General features: G+C 36.1%; 1 protein-coding gene and 1 long non-coding RNA gene across 6 annotated transcripts in view; one reads left to right on the top strand and one right to left on the bottom strand.

Moving 5' to 3' along the window:
- NPAS3 (neuronal PAS domain protein 3) overlaps positions 1-21201 on the bottom strand; it is an 845222-nt gene that overhangs the window by 589874 nt on the left and 234147 nt on the right. The gene's annotated exons all lie outside the window — the stretch shown is intronic.
- Positions 7448-19302, top strand: LOC102151243. The gene is made up of 5 exons (XR_005363119.1): positions 7448-7593; positions 12386-12478; positions 16581-16765; positions 17504-17652; positions 18820-19302. It is a non-coding gene; the product is annotated as an uncharacterized LOC102151243 (long non-coding RNA).

Here is a 21201-nt window from a genome sequence, read left to right as displayed (position 1 = left end):
CTTAGAATTTTTGTTGTTGTTCAGTAAGTGACTATAATGGAGCTCTAGGCAAAGGTTATAAACTCAAGGGCTCCCTGGGTTAAGGCAGGGAATGTCAATGAGTGAAGAGGCCTGATGGTCTCTGTGGGGACCTGGAGGACAACAGCTCAGGCAAAGGGACAACATGCACAGTTTCAGGTGACTGCTGTTCTAGAGGAAGGCACACCTGGTGTTGCCAGTTTTCCAGTGCTGCTATTTCTAGAGAACAAAATCTGAATTTTTACATGGAATTTCCAATTTTATGTTATGTTTTAATTTTACATTAACTGATTAAACTTTAAAAAAATAATGCAAGCCTAATAAAATATGCCATTGGTCAATAAACAAGCAGGGATGTATTTCATAATTAGGTAAGAATTTATGAGAGGCCAATTCTGATGGTAGTCTTACATGGATGTTATATGGAACTTTCTCTTTATATATGTCACTCAAAGAATCTCAAATGGGCTCATTTGTTATCTAATTAATATTACTAATACTCATACTAGGAATTTCTCTGTTCAACTGAAGCAAGTAGATGATTAGGTCATTATTCTGAAATTGTTATTAATACATAGGCTTATCAATAATTTAAGGGAAAAAGAAACCAATTCTATAGGGGAGGAGGTAAGCAAAGCTCAAGATCACAGGGAGAAGTTCAAGGAGCTCCAAAAGCTACATAGAGGAGAATGAGTTTCCTATTTCCACTCCAGGAAGAAGAACACATGGACATTAATGTCTTTGGATGCCTTGCCCAATCAATGTTCTCTGATACTTGAGTTATCTAAAATATCACTGGGCAGAATTTACTTCATGTGCTCCTGAATCACCTTCTTGTTGTTTTTCTTCTCCCCATCCGTACACTTTTTTTTTAAATCTCTAACACTCTGTGTTACCCTACTGGAGTATGTGCCTTGGCCATAATCTTAATAACAAGGGTTTCTATGACTCCCACATCACAGCATTATACAGACATCACAGTTCAGAAGACTTTCAGAATGACAGTACTATGTTTATAATAAATAGTAATTGGTTTTGAGGGTAATATCAATAAAATTCAGTCAAAGAATTATAAAGGTTATAGAATGCTGCTAGAATAGATTAAGCCAAAGACCTTAAGGTAACAACACAGATTGTGGATTAATCTTATACCTGCTTTTGTGAAGCAGAGCAGTTATAAGTAATTCTCAAATTGAATTAAGGACTACATGAAGACTTAAACTGTGTATTTGTAAATTCTGTTCTAAACCAAAAATTATCATTGTACTTCTGGAATTCCACAGAAGGAATGGAATGGTTGTATGTGAATAAAATGTAAGGTAGTAGAGTGCCTGGGTGGTTCAGTTGGTTAATTGCCTGACTCGTGGTTTGGGCTCAGATCATGATCTCATCAGGCTTGTGAGATGAAGCCCTGGGTCCTGCTTGTGCTCAGCAAGGAGTCTGCTTAAGATTCTGTTCCTCCCTCTGCCACTCTCCCATTTGTGCACAAGCATTTCTCTCTAAAATAAATAAATAAATAAATAAAATGTTTAAATGTTATGGTGCTAATCTCTGCCATATAAAAAATGATTAAACTTCAGATTGGCAGTAAGTTACTCCCTGAGTCCAAACTTCCCATTGCTCACACGTTCTCTCACGTAGTCCTTGGATAACTAGAAAGAAAGACTCTTCCTTAATCCTCAGCAAATCAAAAATTCAACTCTCTTTGATGACGATATCATCATCCTCACCAGTAATTACCAACAACAACCAAACAACAAAATCAACAATTTCCAAAGATATACACAAAACACACATAAATACATATATCTACACATACACACAAATGTATTTTTAATTGACTTGCTTGTAAATAAATTTAGAAGTCATATACAAAATTGTGTCTATATTTTGGGAAGATAGTAAATGATTTTCAGAATCTCCAAAGGGCTTCTTCACAACCAAAAGGGCAATGATCTATTATCTAGAATTTCCTCTTATAAAACTTAAAAGTTGAATCCCCTACTCTTTTTGTGATGTTGCCATAATTAACTTTCCTTAACAACCATCCCTGGTTAAAATAATATTAATGTAGATTTCTGTTTAACACTTGGCAACAGGGGCTCCTGGGTGGCTCAGTAGCTGACCATCTGCCTTTGGTTCAGGTCATGACCCCGGGGTCCTGGGATGGAGTCCTTCATTGTGCTCCCCACAGGGAACCTGCTTCCTCCTCTGCCTATGTCTGCCTCTCTCTGTGTGTCTCTCATGAATACATAAATAAAATCTTTTTAAAAATGGCAACAAATTTTATATGTTTTTGAAGTTATACCTTTAACTATAGATAATAAGCAATAAAAAATTACTAGTAATGAAGAGTTAGGGGACAGCACTTATTGAATGTAATTCTTTTAATACTCTCATATCTTTTAAGTTCCTTGATAAGTTATATGTTTTGTGGAAAGAGTCCTGATGAAGGAATTACAAGACCCATCCTGGCCATTCATAGGCATTGTGATTTTAAGTAACAAAGTTGAGCCTCAATTTTATCATTTTACAACATGAGGATTACAAACCAATCTCCTGGGACCACTGCAATGGCTCATATGATAGTTATGTATATGGTAAACTATGAAACAGTGAACTTCTTCGACAATTCTGAATTTAAAAAATTAAGATAGGTTGTAAACTTTAAATATGGTAGAGTCTACTTCAGAGTTTCCCAACAAAGAAGAATTTTAAGAAGTTGGAAAGACTTAGGAACGTTGAAAATATACTCAACCCATCCTTAAACTTTCTTGGAAGCCACAGGTGTTCATGGTGTGGGCTCTGCAGCCAGACTGTGAGTATTCACACCATCATACAGTTACTATCCCCACAACCTTCTCTAGGTCTCTCCATCTCTTTAGGCCTCAATTTCTTTATCTGGGAAACAGACATGATTATAGTTCCTACTTCATTATATTCATTATACTAATTGAACTAATAAATGTAAAGTGAAAAATTCCTATCATATGGTAAACAGTATCTAAGTAATAACTATTACTATAATAATCATAAAACTTATTTGGGGGAAAAAGCCCAACTGTTTGAACCCTAGTGCCACATCTGATTACCACCCTCTTTCTCTATAATTTTTATAATAATTTTATTTGACTAAGCTTCCTTTATACCATCTTTTCCCCCCGAGTCTAGGTACGGCATCCATAATTCTAAACACCTGTTTGCTTTCTTCATTTGTCCTCTCGAACTCCTTTCTCTATCACCACTTATGACTTTCACTTTGGTCAGTTTAATTCCCCATGTAGTGACAAGTAGAATCAAACCAAAGGGAATAAAATCAGGGACACCTTGGTGGCTCATTGGCTAAACATCTGTTTTCGGCTCAGGGCATTGATCCCGGACTCTCAGGATCAAATCCTCACATCAGACTCCCTGCGTGGAGCCTGCCTCTCCCTCTGCCTGTGTCTCTGCTTCTCTCTGTGTGTCTCTCATGAATAAATAGATATTTTTAAATAAATAAATAAATAAATAAATAAATAAATAAATAAGTTTCAGCTGCAGAAATGGCCCCTCCCCCACTACTGGTTAGGCAGCCAGGAAGGGAGGGGCATGTTCATTAACCTTTGTTGGTGACAACCCTTAAACAGACTATTTATTATAAACTCTTTTCATGTTCCCTAAAATCATGATTATCACATTAAGTTCTCTTTGATGCCTCTCTCAGCATATCTTCCACATTTGCAGAAGGTAGAGGTTAAATGCATGGATAGTGGAGGCACAATGCCTGTATTTAAATCCTGGCTCTAGAACTTAACTGATTATGTAGCTTGAGCAATTTATTTAGTTTTCTGCCTCAGTTTCTTTCATCTGTGAAATGGGATGATATTACTATCTGCTTCAAAAGGTTCTTGTTGAGATTAAATTAAATGAATTAATTTTTATAAAATATTTAAATGGTGCCTAACACACAGTAATACGAGTATTATTAAATGAAGACCTAAACTTGACTCACACTGATTGTTCTATGGTTTGAGGTCCATAATACTCATTTATAATGTATACAATGTTCTCACCAGTATGATTTCTAGTCACTGGTTCTGACATATCACACTGCATACTTTAAGCAAAATGAAACTCCTTTATTGCAAAAGATACTTATTTTTCATTACTGTCTTCCTTATGCCTAAGTCTGTTGTATCACAGCTATATTTAATTTTTCAAATAAAACATATATATTCCATTAGTGAATGGTTAAAGATTCAAATCAATGATTTTCTTACTAGGAGTAAAAAGTGGCCATTTTTTAATTCACGAAAGTAGAAAAAATGGCACTCAATTGCAAGACAAGCAATTGTGTGTGTGTGTGTGTGTGTGTGTGTGTGTGTGTGTGTATAAACAATATGCAAACAGTTGTTAAGGGGATGAATTACTCAGGAGAATTGTGAAAACTTCTATAAAAACTTCAAAATTGCAATGATAATTATTGGTCAAAATGATTTTATGAATACTCCCGGTAGAAAGTTGATCTTTCAAAATATTTTTCAAAACCTCATAAATTTAGAAATTCTCCTTGATGTCAGACAAACCCCAAATCCAGGACCATGGAGAGCTCACCCATACTGCCTGGTGAGTGGGGTAATGTGGAAGTACCAGCTGCATTTGCTGCTTTAGCTTCTATCCTGGGGACAAGGCCAAATAATGAAATTATTTGCAAAAGATAACCCCCCCCCCCAAAAAAAAAGGTAAAAAGGAACAGAAACTGCGACTATCACAAAGCCAATATTACGGAATTGACTCCGTTTTTGCAATCTCTCTGAAGCTGCCATAGAACTGGATAAAGATGTTAATTATTTATTGGGCCACTTGTCCATGGTGGGGAAAAAACAGATAACTTTGCACTTGATGACTCCTTAAATTAAAAGTGGTAAGTTATCCTTTGTGGCTTATCAAATTTAGCTTTGCAAAATTGATTATTTTGATTTCCTACTTTGCAGAAATAGTTATGATGATTATGAAAATACTATAACTGGAGATCTACAGAGGATAACAAGGAGCAAAATAATTGTCAGAGAGTAACAACAAAAGTAAGTCAACTTAAATGTTTCTTCCTCTCTGGTGACTTCTTAATAGCTAGATATTTGTCAGTTCTTTTTATATAATTTATAATTGTATTTGTAGAACAGCTCCCGATCAGGACATTATCAAAAGACTCACACTACATCTACATGAAAATCCTCTCTCTCGGACTCAGTTTTAACACCTTCATGTAAACTTTTAGAATACAATAACCAGTCCCTATAAAAGAACACAGAAGATTTTGGTCCTCTAACTGTAAGGGATGGGAAAGGTAGAGTCAGAACCACTTTAAATTTTGCCTTTTTAAAGTACTTCTAAGAAGGCAGAAAGGCAGGTTTTTATAGATTTTCCTACTTGTTTTGCTTAGGAGAACCCAGCACTACAGACTTCTACTATTTATCAATTAATCTGGCATGCAGCCTCAAAGGAAGAAGGTCGACCTGTATTAAAAATGCAGCCATCAAAAATTCATCAAAGGTTTCAGCATTTTAACTCATGAACCTTTGAACACCTACATACTTGTCAGATCTCTGGTCATAGTTAATGGTGAAATCTATAGTTACTCCAGTACCTATGCCTGCCCTGACATGAGCAGAATGAGGAGGATTCCCAAGGAAAAAGTTAAGATTCTAGCACTGCTTGCCTTTCTTTCATTACTTTCAATAAAATGGCCCAAAACACATTGCATCACCTAGAGTTCAAAGTCCATCAAATCAACCTACTGCAAAGAAAAAAATCTTTCAAGAGTATTTTTCCTTATGATTGTAAATATCACCTTTCTCACAAGGCAATAGAATTGAGAAATGCATAAACAGCTATTATCTAGTAGGATTAAGTACTACATAGCTCACAGATTGGAGTCTTTTAATGCTCTCCAAGAAAAGGTAATAATTTCAGAAACCCTCCTTTAGTGTGTAAAGAACACAGTATAGTATATGCTGGAAATGAAAACTGGAACCTTCCAGTTCAAGGTAAGAACTCTGCTGCTTAACTAATGCACTGCTCATAGCTGTCATCATTAATTTATGTTAGCCTCTGTAAACATCAAGAGTATAATAGGCCAATTTCACAACTAAATATAGATGCACATTTTGCCCTTATATAAATGGCAGATTGCTGCTGTAGATCATCGCTGCAGCAACACATCAGTAAAGATGCACTGTTTGATGGTCTGATGCTCACACAATATATAAAACCAGTTGTAATGGTTGTTTGGAAGCAAAGTGTAACATAGCAGCAAAATTTCATTTGTTCCACAAACTCAGGATATATTAAGCTTGGCTGACAAAGACTGTTTGATGTGCTAAATCAGTTTGACCTTCATTCTTGCTTTATTTTTCTCATTTAACATGTGGAATGACCATTATTTTTCCCCATGTGAGAAAATATCATGAAATTGATGGCTTTAAAAGAGTACCAAAAAATCGGCAACTGCTAACATTTGAGAAAGTATCAAAATTAAGATGCATCCTTAAAATTTTTAACTAAGATATATTCTGATTGAATAATCATGACCCATTTTTGACTTGTAGTAAAATAGATCAAAAGAGTAATTAGAGCCATTCAACTGAGTGCCTTCCCTCATCTTCAGAAAATGCCTTGTGTATGTTTGAACTTAATAATTAAATTAATTGGTTTTAGCCAATGAGCGTTTTTATTCTTAACACTTTAAATAAGAGGATTTAATTCCAGAATGAGTCATTAGAATAGTAATAAAGAAAGCTGAGAGGTCTGCACAATCCTTTTCAACCAATGTTCACCTTGATTCAAATAATCCTTGAATGAACCACAGCAAGACCAAACTATTCATTGTATGCTTTGGTGTCTGCCAAAAACCTCATGAATCAAAGTGTTTTGTTCTTCATTTTCCCCCAGAACTTTAAGCTGTACAACTGGCAGTTCCATAATAATGGAAAAACTGTGGCTTTATCAAGTAATTTCTCTCCACCCAATAAAGAGCACTTTACCTTGGAGCAACTTGTATATTTCACACCTTAAATTTCTATTTACCAAATCAGCTAATCACTTCACAATTGAACTCAGAACAAAAAAAAAATTATCAATTAAAGTGGTTGAAACTCCTGCAAATTATCATTTAGGAATGAAGTAATTGCTTTCATCAGGGCAGAAAAGCCCGCCAGAACAGAAATGTCACTTTAGATTAGTGTTCTCACTCCTGAAGCTATGGATGACACAGCTGATATAAGACTAAATGCCAAGACCAATCAATTGCTTTTGTGGCTCTGCTCTGAGCGGCTGTAAAAGGGGCCATTTTCTAGGATCTACTCTTCATTATAGTAAATGCTATCTCCTTGGTAACATAATTCCATTTCTCATAAATTCTGTCTGAGAGCATTGTCCTAACAATGGATGTTTGTGGAAAAGAATGCTGTTGGTTTAATGCACAGAATTAAGTGTGAATGGCTGTCAAACTGCTATAGTTTACTAGTTCTTAAACATAAATTGAAGTCTTATACATTAAAAAGAATTCTTAGGGAGAAACGAATGTCCGGAACAAGGGTAAGATATTGTATTTGAAGGCTCTGTGCTAGCGGTTTAGAATTTTGACTATTCTAGTATTTATCTGTCCTGTACATTAAATCAGTCAGCTCACACCAGAGGTGGGTGAACACTTCACTTACTTTCTCAGCAGTGTAGTTTGCAAATGTGAAACCTCAGAAGCAAATATGGACTCATTAGGCAACTGCATGCGATTTGTGAATAGCCACAACTGTGTTAAAAGAAAAAAAAAAAGTGTTCTTTGAGCTGAGCCCTTCCTGGAAAGCATCCAGATCTTAATTTATATTGTTCATCCTCCTGAAGTTACAAGAATCTGGATTGCAGGCTCCAATTAAAAGGAAATTGAAGCAGCTAATATAGTGAGAAAGCTAGCAATTCCCTGCACTGTTCTCTTCAGGTCTGAAGTTTAGAAAGAGATTCAGGATCACGGGTCTTTGCCCAACATGGGATAAAGGCTTTCTCATCCTGGTGAGCACACATGTGTAACTTCCATTAACAGTAACAGGAGTCGTGAGCACACATTGAGAGGAAAGTCTACTGCTAAATATTTGAAAGGGTCAGAACGTCTCTGCTGAAAGGCAAAATGAGAGGGAATGGTGGGGCACCCTGTGACAGCAGGATGTTTTACTGACCATGCAAAGGGCAATTGCTGGAATTGCTACCACTCCAAGGAGCTACAGTACTGATTTCCATAGTATCAATAGCAGGAATCTACACATGATGTTTCTGCTTTTTAAGGTTATTCAGTACTATGAAAGAATAGCATGAACCTTAATCCTTAATGTAATACTAAAAGCGGACATCTTTTTTTTTTTTTTTTTTTTTTTTTTTTAAAGCGGACATCTTTTAATGCTTACTCTCTTTTGGCCACAGCCTAAATGTTTTAAATATTATCTAAGTCACGGTTGCCAATATCAGCCATAAAGGGAAAAAAGTAACAGCAACTATGGAAGACAATCTCTGGACACATCTGATACTAAAAACAGTGTATCTTTCAGCCCCTCTTTTGGGGGCCACTGTATGGGTTTTGTACTTTCCCTCAAACCTGCCATACCCTTCCCCCCAAAACCAGGAGATTTTTTAAAGACTTGTTTATTTTAGAGAGAGCTTGAGTGCAAGGGAGAGGGCAAGGAAGTGTGGAGAGAGAGAGGGGGAGAGAGAAAGAGAGAAGCAGACTGCCTGCTGAGCACGGAGCCCGAAGTAGGGCTCAATCCCAGGACCCTAAGATCATGGCCTGGGTTGAAATCAAGAGTTGGATGCTTAACTGACTGAGCCAACCAGGTGCCCCTAAAACTAAATTTCTTGTCTTAAGGACGGCTTTCCCCAGATCTTAGACTTCTGGTGCTAAAGCAGGGAACTCCTGGGCAAACCAGGACAGCTGGCCACTCTGGAAGTATTACTGCCTCCATTTCACAAATAAGAAGATCAAAGCACAGAGAGCGAGGTAACTTGCCCAGAGCCAGTGAGGGTTGCAGCAGAAATTTGAATCTTGGTAAAATGACTCACATAAGTCCCTCTCACCCCCACAGTACACCACCTCTACAGCAAAAAAGTCCTCATGATTTCCCCTTTCTCTATCATATTTATGTGACAGTTAAGTCACTGACAAAGTTTTACTTAATTTATAATCATGTATATATAAGTTCCATAAGCGTTATGAAAACATTAATTTCTTAATGAAATGTTCAACAAAACCCTGTTTTCCAGGCTTATAAACGTTGCAATTTGAAGTAGATGGATTTGCTGTTAATTGGTGTAAGTTCCAAACTAAATTACTTTGGAATTCAAATTCAAATGACCTTTTCTAGAGGGAAAATTCACTTTTTCCTTTAATTTTCTCTAAGTGTGATTTCAAACACTTTTGAAAGCACAACTAAGTGGAAGAAAGCTTTTGAAAACTTTCAAGCTTGATAGGAGAAACTTGGAAAGGAGAAAGCATGCTTTGACAAGTTTGAAGATCTTTAAGTATGAAAAATGAAAGTTATGGTCATGTGAACACTGCAAACAGCACATGCTTTTAGTTGACATCAATGAACATGCCATTATATTGTAACTGCCTGCATTCCTTTGTGAAATAGAGATAATTAAGTAAAATGGTCACCCTTTCTTTAAACACTACAACTGAGAAAACAGGCCTTAAAGAGACTATATACCTTATCCTTTACCCTAAGACATATTTTTACTTAATATTTTATCAAAATTCCCAAAAGCACAGCATATGGTTGCCAGGGATGTAAATTATTACAATTCCTAGAGAACACTTTGGCAAATACATATCCAAAGGATTAGAAATTTGTCTTTTTTTGACCAAAGCTAAGGATGTGTGTGAATATATTGCTAAGAGAATATTCACTGTCTCCTTGATAAATGAACTTTAGAAACCTATTATGGAATATTCAAGCTCTTGAACATGGATGCTGAAAAAAATCCTCAGTGGCTTGGGAAATTTTTCTTTACAATATAGTAAGCAATGAAAGGCAGTTTATAAAGCAGAGAGTATAGTGGGATCAAACAACTGTAGTTCTATATCACATAGGTGGATATACAGATAAAATATATCCAAATCTAGATTAATGCCCATAAACCAAAATATTAAGATTGGTTCTTTCTACATGGGAGAAATTCCTTGTGGAGGAGGTGGAGAGAACTCTAATTTCTGTCTTCAATAAAAATTTTTAAATGTAAAATTATTTTGAAAAAACACACAAATATTGTTTTATGGAGTCCAAGTTGAGCCTCAGAAGTGCCCTGATGCTAAAAGACATTTTTCATTTAATAAAGGTTTACCTGCTAGTACTATCAAATGCTAGCCTGTCACCACTTCTTGCAATAGAAGGGCCTAAATATTTGGAGAAAATGCTTGGCTTGGTCACTCCTCTAAAAGAAAATGCTTGGCCAGAACTGGCAAAGCTGGGCAAGGGTTTCATTCCTTCCTAAGGTATCTCACACAGGTCTCCAACCAAAAGATTGAGTCCATTAGCCACACAGCCCAGGCTCCCCTAAACCCAAAAGCAGTGCTTTACTCAGTTGTATATATACACTATGCCAGCTGCTTGGCTAGAGATGCAAAGTGCTACCACTAGACTGGCTTTTTTTGGGACAGTGACCTTAGGTTCTTACCCAGGAGAAAACAAACACACCAAATATTATATAGAATGAGGTTCTTGAAGCATATTCTCAGATCCTAACTCAAGTCTAGGGTAAGAAGCTGCCCCAATTGATGATATCTTGACATCTCTATGCTCTGTAACACTGACCGAACTATTATAACCAGGGTCATCCATTGTTTTTCCCTTGGCTGCTGTACCTCACACTTCTAATAGGTTTTGGCCCTTGGCAGTAGGTGGTTCCATGGTAATGGAGCATGTATATGTAGTAGTCAAGATGTTATCCTGTGCCAGGGGTTATCTATACCTTAAGGAGTCATGTTACCTTGTTAAGGTGCTTTATGAAGTGAGACAACATGGGAAATGCCTGTTTAGTTCCAGGCTTCCATTACTCAGTCAGAAACCACGTCCTCCTGGATCCTACACTCTTTTGAGAAAACTTGATAGATGTTAGTCTTCTCATAAAAATCTGACTTTGAGGAACTACAAGACAGTTATTCTGAGCCACACCTATTTACATAACAGGAGAATAAAGATAGGTAACATATCAATGTATGAAATGTTAATATAAAAAATAAGAATAAAGTGGGCACATTTTCTTGATGAGTTTGCAAGCTGCTTGTGGAAAAATCAAAGGTTCTATCATTATATGTGTATATAAAACTAAAAAGACCTAATTATCTCATTGATTGAAAGTTAGCACTGAATTTCCTGATTTTAAACAAATCATCGCCACAACTTTAATAGTAACATGAATCCACACTGTTGACAGAAAATTCTCAAATGCAGAAAAGCATGAGGGGTACTTATAAGCTCATATAAAAGTGCCTGGTTAATTGAAATAAGGCAATAAAAGCCAGAGATTTTCTCAATTGGCCCCTAATGTAAAGTCTCCATAAATCACCTTAGTGTCTGAATCTAGAAGCCACCAAAATTTAAACACACAAAATGTGTAACACATGGTTGAACACTTACTTCTTCTCTGACCTTTCATAGCCTAATATAGTCTTTGACCAAAATGGATATTTTGTTGCCTTTTACCCATCTACCAGCACTCTACAGGAGCCCGTTCTTAAATTTACCTTCTATCTTGTCCGTGTATTTCATTTTGTTTTGTTTGGGCTGAAATATTCATCTTAAAGGGTTTTCCCTCAAGGTCTCCTTTTGAGTTATTAGCCAACAAAAGATCACTTAGTCTTCAGTCTCGCTTCTGAGAACAGCAGTGTTTCCCAACAGCACAGTTACAAAGATAGTGTGGAGATCAATGAGTCCTCAAAAGCAATGGGGCAACTATGTCATGTTCTCATGGTTGTGGACCTAACTTTTCATATACATACATGTGCAGGTGCATGCACATGCATATACACACACATACACACACTCTCACATAAACACAGCATTGTTGTTAGGGGATTAAATTATATACATGGCTGCCTCTAGCTATGACCTCTCCAACTACTCATCACTTCCAAAATTCTTAGAGGTGGTATTTGAGCATGACTAAATGTGCCATGAGTATCCTTAAATTCTGTTTACTTTCCCATCATTTTTATCTCATTCTCTTCTATACAACTTCCTTCATTTGATTTAGTCATATGTCATCTAATAAAATTCACATATCCAAGAAGAGTAGGGTTTTTTGGTTTTATAAATTGTTAATATAGCATAAATAAATTTACCTGCAGGACCTAAAGAAATAATACAAGTGAATAAAGAGAACTACTTACAAGAAAGCAATGCAAACCTGATAATGGCAACTGGACCTTATTGTTGAACAGGTAATGGGGAATGGTGAGGACTCTGGCAGACTGGAGAGCATGTGCCCAGCCAACAAGGGGCACTCATTATTCAGGAAACACACTCACACACACACACACACACACACACAAACATTGTTACTAGATGAGACTATGGACCCAAAGTTGCCAGGTCTTCCTTTTTAACAGAAGATAGAAATCCAGGGATTTGTTTTTTTTTTAATGTAAAATTTTCCATTTTGTGAAAAAATATTGGCATCTCATTTAAAAACTAGAACTCTTTGCAGGCTCTTCCATGCCTCAATTGGCCTATGGCTGTTAGCAATCTGTGGTTTAATGCCATTAATAACATTTCTGGAGACTAGGATTTAATTACAGGGTACATAAGGTGTGGGATATGAAGATGTATAGCAGTAAGGTGACATTGAAAAAATCAGAAAGAGGTATAAAATGAATGGAAGTGAATGAAGAAAGTTAAGTGGGAAGAAACTATAATTATAAAGTGACTTCCTGAGGGGTTGAATTTCTGCTTTTTCTTTGCTGTTTTGTAAATGTCCTAAAAATAATCAGGAAAAATCAGAGTTAGACCATTCTATAGGGTTCAACCTATTAATAAAAATAGCTCAGAAAACCAAAAATACTGACTAGGCAAATGTGTACATATGTCCATTTACAACATTTAAGCTACAGTTTCAAATATTTAATAACAGCTGAAAGCTCAGTTTACCATGGTAGCATCCTGTACAAAAAAATATTTTATGAAAATTAAACTAGCTCTTTTCACAATGAGTCTTTAGAGTGCAGTCCCTGAAAAATTAGTGATTAGATTATGTTAACAATTTCTTAAAGTACATGCCAAATAAGACTTTGTTGTTATTAGCACAATAATAATGTTGAGAGACAGTGTCCTCCTATGGATGTCTTCAATGAGTACTTGCTGAAAGATGGTTATGCTGATGGTCTAAATGTCCTTAAAAGTCATGATCAAAATTAGTAAAAAATAAATCCAGTAGTAGTGCTACTGAAATAAAATTTATACAGTAAATCAGTCCTTGAAATGAATGGTATTACTGTGAAGAAGGAAGGGAAAGAGGGAAGAAACACAGATATTACCCCCTTCCCACCAAACCTTGATAATAATAAATTCTTCCCTGTCAAAAATATTTAAATCTTAAAACAGAGTCCCATCTCCTTTCTACACTCTGGAGGCGGTCCTACAGTGAGCACCAAACTGAGTCGAAAAAGAGAAAAAGAAGTCAAGAGCCTGTCTAGCCTCCTTTGTTAACCATACCGTCTTACTCAGAGCACCACATCATCATAAATCCTTCCAAGTCAGGTAGAAATGTAACAATAAGGAATACAGAAAGCATTTCCAAGGGGAAATCCAAGATCTTCACATAATTCTTGACTCCCTTTGTTAGGTTTGTATGTTTAAAATACAAAAAAGTGGACAGAGGCAACACTCCAAAGAGAACATATAAGAGATCACAGCAAAAAAGGATTTAACCTGGCAAGGTACCTACAAATTAAGATGAGATATTAAATCCCCATAAATTTCAGAATGACTAAGACAGCCATCCAGAAAGGCTTTCTGAAATTCAACAAAATTCTGGAACCCATGTTTTCCTACAGTTGAATCTCCTCTGCCTCTGGGTATGGGTTTTGGGGCTTTGTAGGGTTTTTATGCCTTCTATTTATTTTAAAAGTGTGTTTATGTGTTTGTGCATCTGCTTTGCTTTCTGGGGTAGCTGTGGCCTTCTTACTTCCTTCTGGCTATGTGTTCCTAGTCTCTGGCAGTGTCCTTTTCCCTCTTGGGTAGAGGCTGACAGCTCAGGTGGAAAGGACAGCCATCACGTCTATATGTAGGGTCTGCTGCTTTATGAAATTGATCAGAATGGCACATTCTAGTCAATTTCACTCACAGCAGGTGGAAGCAAGAGAACATTCCTATATAAAAGTCAAGCACTGCTTTTCATCTGTAGCTTCCAGGACTGATCGTACAGTAGATCTCAACCAAAAAAGCAAACACATACACACACAGTCGGCTAACATGCATCCCAGGGCAGACATGCTACAATTTGTGCACAACCCCTTCCCTGCCCCCTGTATATGCAATACAGTAAGGAATGGTGTGTGTTAGACTGTAGGCTATAATTTTATTGATAGACTCTGATGACATTATAAAATCCATAAGGGCAAAGAGCAAGTGATTTGCTCATGTCACTAGAAATCCAATACAAAATTACAGCTTTCATTTAGAAGCCTTTTTGGAACTTTTTTTTTTAATCAGTCATGATGCATGGTTATCAATACCTGTATTTGGACCATGATGACAAGGGAGGGGAAAAAAAACATCAAGCCAAATCCTACAGAGAATAATCCCAAATTCTTCAAGCTCAGAAGGACAACTCCTGATTTTACAAAATTCTATACAAATTGTGAGAGATATAGCAAGCAGAAAATGAGAGCAAATTTGCCTCATTTCATCAAGATTTCTGTAAGAATTCATTTACATGCTACTATGTGCTAAATGTAGATTTAGATCTTCACACATAAAACCAGCTTTAGGTCTTTTATAGTGTATGTTACAAATAAACTCATATAAACTCCTAGACAATTTGTGTATAAAAAGCAGGGGAAAAGATTCCCTCTTTACTCCATGTCAACACATTCCACTTTCACGTGAGTTCAACAGGTATTGTGTGTCTTCATTTGGACAACATAAACTTGGGTGAGGGGTTTGTATCTTCTGAAGATCCACCCACTTATGCACTTTCAAAGCATTAATTTAACAGATCTTTAAGTGGGGTGGACGTCATACAGAAATATCTGTGCCAAGGAAATCTTACTATTTCCAAGAAAGAGGGACTTCCTGTTGAGAAAGTTTGCTTCCTCTCTGTGCTCAGGATAACTTGCATTCCTAAGCAGGAGGAGGTTGACAGAGCCATCAAAGACCGGTCAATCCTAGCAGTTCATGCTATCTGTGGGAGGTCCTGGATAGAACCAGTATGTTTATAAAAGTGACTTGTAAGCAGGTCTAGACTAAAGCAATTGAAAGACAGATCATCTGGAAAATAAGTAGAGTTAATTGGATAGGTACAGGTGGTCCACATAAGGAAGCTATTCAATATAAGGAAAAATATGAGAAAATCACAGTTATTCATTACAATCAAAAAACTGATCTATAAGTAGTGAGATCTGAGTGCTGGGCCAACCTCTGCCACTATTAACTGTATGATTTTAGACAAGACATTTAATTTCCCTGGCTCTATGCTTTGTGACTGGAAAAGCAAAGACATTGTTCTCCAGCACATGAGCACATCTTTCCCCTTCAAGATCCTATTTTCACTTGTGTGTATGTTACATATCACTAATGAACTACTAGGGGATATGTCGAAGTGCACTGAAATTATTGCCCATTTCCCATACCATCTTAAAGTGGTGTGTCCTCCCCCACCCGCCTCCCTCTCCCACTGTTCAACTGTTAGTGTCTCATACAATCACAGAACCTTCAATAAGGAAATATACAACCTTACTTTCACATAGGATTCAGTGAAATTGCATGGTTATTGAACTCATAGATGATACATGAAAAATATCCTAAAATTTCGGATTAATAACAATGAAATAGTCCTATCTCCACTTTCCCAAAAGAAAATCTGAGTCTTCTCAGAACTGACAAAGAGCATAAAACAGTTACCCTTGAGTAATGGGTAATAACGAATATCAGCTGACTAAGTAGAGAATAGGGTTTATGTAAGAGCTATACCTTTGTTTTAAACAAATTAAGCCCTTTCTCCCCACTGATGGGTGGGAGAGGTTCCAATGATGGCAAAACTTACACTTGTAAAGTGTGCCTGTTTACTCTCTATGCATAGTATAATGCCCTGGAACATTCTTACAGAATGTCAACCATCTGGATCAAGCAATCAAACACCACATGTTGGTTGCTGTCTAGCATCAGGCTAAATCCAAATCAATCAATAATCTATATTTTGTGTGCACCAGTAATTTTGACATTGCATAGACACAAATGCAATACTCCTATCTGTCTCCAAGGTGAGTAGACAAGTATTATAAAAAGTGGATAATATTTAAACTGTTTTTCAATCTGTTTCCATAGCTGACTCCACAATTCTTCCAAAACAAGCTCAGATTTCATGGGATGGTTTGATCTGCAACTGACCTAAAAGCAACCACATACACCTCTAACATCTAATTAAGCCAACGAAAACAACACCGGTCAAAGTGATGGTACCACCACCAATATTCCACGATGCGGCTCATGCCATTTTGGCTTGCTCAGAGGTATGTGACTATTGGAATCATGTCAGACCGCATCATTCTCTCATTGACATATAAATCTGATTTGTTGTTAATAATACTTACTGTACCTACAACAACATAAGCAGGTCCCAGTGCATAAGGTCTGAAATTACTTTAGGTACTAAGAAAAACACAGCAAGCCCTATGAACCACATGTTAAATAAAAAATTAAATCTCCTTTCAACTGAAATGTGTACAGAATTTTTAATACAATAAACAATGTTTACATTAATTTCACTTGAACTTTTGCAGGTTGGAGAAGCACATTTTGAGTAGCTTATGGTCTTGATTGGTTAGTGAATAATATTTAGCTCAAAGTTTGTGAAAGCCCCAAGCTATAAGTATTCTGAGTTTGGGGTGAATGAAGGTGTAAGCTTAGATGGGATAGTCTAAGAGAAAGAAAGAAGCACCTTTACAAAGAGCTATTATACCTGATAGGCTCCATACAAGACAGTTGAAATGTGAGCTTCAGTATTCAAAATAGAAAGGATACAATCATATGTCTGGTTAACTTACAGGAAATAGTTCCAGAGACAATTTTACACTAACTACAGTGATTTGGGCAATTTTTTAAAATAATACCAGCCAATTTCTCTCCATTATACTCTGCTGGCAGAAAATAAAACATTTTTCTTTGAAATGATTGCCTTTGGTTTTGTTAAATCATGCATTCTGTCAACATGTGGTCACCATTTTTACATGATCTTTCTGCTTCCCTAGAAAAGAATGAATTCACAGTCTGAACCCTGATATAAATATGTAATCTTGCAACTGTTAAGGCTTCTTCTATTACTACAAAATGAAGAGATAAGAAATAGATGTAGTATCAAAAGAAATGAAACCAAAAAGAGAGAGATGATGATGACCAAGTAAGTATAAAGCTTTGATTCTTGCATCCACTCCCCATAGCTAAATGAAGCAAATGTCCATGCTGATCATTTTTCTTACTGTAACACAAAGAGATTGTGTGAAGTTCACGATTTTAAAACACTAATATTTGAAAACAAATTTGAAAACCCTATTTATGTCAAGAGATACATTCCAGCAACTTTGCTGTAGCTAGCAAAAGGTTAGGAGAGCAGAGGTTGTAATAAAGAAGAAATATCTTGTTATTAAAGACTTTGGACTATAATGATAACATTATAATTGCTTCTACTCACTATGGCATCCTCTATCCTCTAGGATGGAGATTCTGTATCTCCATCAACCAGCCTGTACATTTTTAAAGCTATATTATTTTTTCAAAAACTATAGATACTTGTTTGGTTTTTTTTGTTTTTTGTTTTTTGTTTTTTTTTGCTGCCCCAAAACAGCAGCCTTTATTTATTGAAACAAAACACAGCTCTTTATAAGATAATCACTACAACGTCACCTACCCTAGAAGCTGGGATTTTCTAGAGTAGGCATTCAGAAAGCATCCTTGACAATGTTGTTTACTTTACACAATTACTGGGGTATTACTACATCTCAAACTTCTTATAGTAAAAAAAAACAAAAAAGTTAATTCTAAGAAAAACTGAGATACTTTGTTAATTCTAAGAAAAACTGAGATACTTCAACTGAGTAAAGATTAAGAATTTTCAGATGCATTTTAAATTGAATAAAAATATGAAGGGAAAAACAAAGTGGTAATTTTTATATATGAACAAGATAGCAAAGGAGAAGACTCTGGTATGAAGAAAGATAATAACAACTTGATCAGACTTAATATAGGTGTTTTAAAGTTATGAGCATAGGAAAGTGTCACATGTTCCTTTCCCTCCAGATAGTTACATGTGAAGTTAAAATGTAGACCACAGAGGAATATTACTTAAAAATAACTTCTTCCACTGAGTAGCAAATGGGATCTAGGCAAGATTTCAACTGAGATGATGCTCTGCTTGTGACAGAATGGTCTGAGTCTCAAGAGTATGATGACCGTGTAAAGGGGACTTAGAAATTAATGCCACTTCTTTGTCAAGGTAAAACTCAAGTTATTAGAACCCAGTTGAGACTTTCAACTAATCAGAATGATTTTTGTATTCTTGACTTCTTAGGTAGAGAAAAACACAGAGAAATCACCAAAACCAGCAAATGACAAGGATTTTTTTTTCTTTTTCCGTTAACTACAACCTCTGAGATGTTCTGTAAAGTGGATATACATTAACCCCCATTTCCTGCAGTGTCCATAACTCCATACTATGATTGACTTAGTTTAGAAAAAAAAGAATGAATGTAGCCTTGGCAGAAATGTGAATAATCAAGAAAAGACCCAATCTCCATGAGGATTCCATTCTTATCAACGCACTGGGACATAAAGATTTCTAGAAAGCAGCAGAGAAGAGAGAGCAATAAACAGTAGAACTTCAGGCATGTGCTTTCTCTTCCAGGGGCTCAGTTTTCTCATTTGCAAAATGTCTCTGCCCCCTCCCTCCAATAAGTTCTAAAATTCTTTGGAATTCAAGAATTTCACCAAAGGGGTTAAAACAAAAATATTTTGCCTAACTCAGAACCAATGAAAATGTACCTATATGTAAGAAGTCATATTTCCTCATCAGTCATGTGATAACAATGCTGGCATCATCCACAAGGAGGGTTCCCAAAAGCCCAACCATTGTGTAGTTGGCACAGACTGGCATGATCCACCTGCCAGCATCCATTCTGGGGTCAGAGCCCAAACTGCACGACCTTTAAATATCTGAACTCAAACCCACATCTACAGGCTACATAGTTCAAGTGAATGCTTCCTAATCATTATACAAGCTGTGTACACCTTTAAAAGTGTTTTAAAAAATATCTTAAAGACTTAAAGAAATTGCAATACATTCCTTCTATTTCCCACTGGTCAATGTTTTTAAAAAAAGAATTTAGATAAAAAATGGCTAATAATTAAGCACTTATTATGGTCTTACTATGTTCTTAGTGCTGTGCTAATTAACTGCTTCATATGGTTTCCCTCATTGAATCCTTAAACAGCCACGTGGTTACGTATTTACAGATGAGGATAGAGAGGTTAAAGTGGCCACATCATTTACGTCAAGTCTCCCAGCTAGTTATTCCTATGTCCAGGTCAATCCCAAATTGAACTATCTACAAAATACTCATGTTCAACCATCATGGTCAACACATAGCAGATGAGCTGACAGGGAAGAAAAGATACAGAAGTTCTAACCTTTTTAAACCACGAGTTCCTATTTTAAAAAATATGATGAGTTTCCTTCATCAGCAAATTTAAAGAAGTTTTTAAAATCCCAGAATTTGATTCTGGGACCTAGGACTGTTGTGGTAGATTTGAGAAGACTTATTTTTATAAAAATTTATGAGTTCAGTTTACATAAATTTGGAAATAAAATAACATGGTTGCTTTGTGCAGCCATCTGCCACTCTCATAAGCATCTCTAGCTACAAAATTGAGAATACTGGTAGTTTTGCTGTGGAGTTAATTGAAGCCTTCCTAAGAATAATTTTAATTCAGTGTTTTAGAGCCAAATTCTGCTTTATGATCCACATTTCACATAGTATTTCTGAAAACTAGAGCAAGCCAAAGGTTTGATTGGCATTCTAAAATCTTTCAGATTAAAACATGATCCAGCTATTTTCTGCTACATATCTAGTGTTGATCCCAAGACCCATATAAGTGAAAGGGTTTTCCAAATGCAGTGTAGGCATGACCTGTGACGTTGCATAGAGGATTACCTATTAAGTACTGAGACCATCCTCCTATCTTTATTGTTATCCTATCCTGTCATGTAATCAAAACTGTGTTCCCCCTACCTTTAATTATATAATAAAAATGGCTAAGTCTTTCTCAACAAATTTATAAACTTAACATTTATTTGGTTATAATATGCAAAAGCTTATGATACATGGCTTTAAATTAATGTTTCTTCCCAGTATTTTCTTCTATCCAAGGATATTTTATGATTTCTGCTGATAAATGCCTTTTTTAAAAAAGGTAGTTTCTCAGAAAGATCTCATTTTTGGGTTAAAAGCAACAACTCTCTTCAGATGCAGTACAAAGCGTGTATTTGAGAGTTTATCAGTTATTCTTTGTGGGTCTTAATTCAGCCATTGTCTCTGCAAAGAGTCAGTTGCTTTCACAAAATTTCATTTTGACCATTTACAAAATGAAAAGATCAAAGACTCACCAATATTCTGAATGCATTATGTGAATTATAGAAAGACAACAAAGAATTTGGAGGGAAAAACCCTAAGTATCCATTATTATCATAACAAAAATAGCATTGCTATCTATTAGAAAGAGAGAGAGGGAAGTGAACAAAAGTAATTATCCAAGCTATAATTTGGCCCTGTCAACAGAGCACCCCTCCTCAGACTAAGAAAAGGCTCCATAATAACAAGCTCTAAAGAATTGTCTCACAAATGCCAGTTTGGGAGGGGTGCGCTGTAACAGCATCCTAGGACTAGGTGCCGGGGCT

The sequence above is a fragment of the Canis lupus genome, chromosome 8 (genome assembly GCF_011100685.1).
Source record: "Canis lupus familiaris isolate Mischka breed German Shepherd chromosome 8, alternate assembly UU_Cfam_GSD_1.0, whole genome shotgun sequence".
NCBI classification, from domain to species: domain Eukaryota; kingdom Metazoa; phylum Chordata; class Mammalia; order Carnivora; family Canidae; genus Canis; species Canis lupus.
The sequence above is the reverse complement of the archived record's forward strand: the minus strand, read 5'-3'. Positions and strand labels throughout refer to the sequence as shown.